General features: G+C 36.8%; 1 protein-coding gene across 2 annotated transcripts in view; it reads left to right on the top strand.

Moving 5' to 3' along the window:
- LOC119591425 overlaps positions 1-307 on the top strand; it is an 83783-nt gene that overhangs the window by 12141 nt on the left and 71335 nt on the right. The window lies entirely within an intron of this gene.

The raw sequence follows: 307 nt of genomic DNA, 5'->3' as shown, positions 1-307 counted from the left end.
ACCCAATCACAACATTTGCCTCTGGCACTATACAAAGCTACACATGGCATCAGATGCTTAAGGGAAAGAATTAAAAACCTGAGACCTCTTAGCTCGTAGCTCTGGCAAAAACAATTCCTAAAATAATTGTACTAAAAACTGCCTTCAAGTCTACTTTTAACGGACTGCTTTTCTTCAATCACGGCAGCCTGGATTAAATAAGGTCACTACTGTTAAGTGTGCATAACTTAATGTAATGTCCAGTCTGTCTCATGATGTGATATGACATTATTCCATTGTGAATGGGTTAATATTTTTCATCCTTTTA

Source organism: Penaeus monodon, chromosome 28 (assembly GCF_015228065.2).
Source record: "Penaeus monodon isolate SGIC_2016 chromosome 28, NSTDA_Pmon_1, whole genome shotgun sequence".
In the NCBI taxonomy this organism is placed as follows: Eukaryota; Metazoa; Arthropoda; class Malacostraca; order Decapoda; family Penaeidae; genus Penaeus; species Penaeus monodon.
Note: the sequence above shows the minus strand (reverse complement) of the source record. Positions and strands in the feature narration are given on the sequence as shown.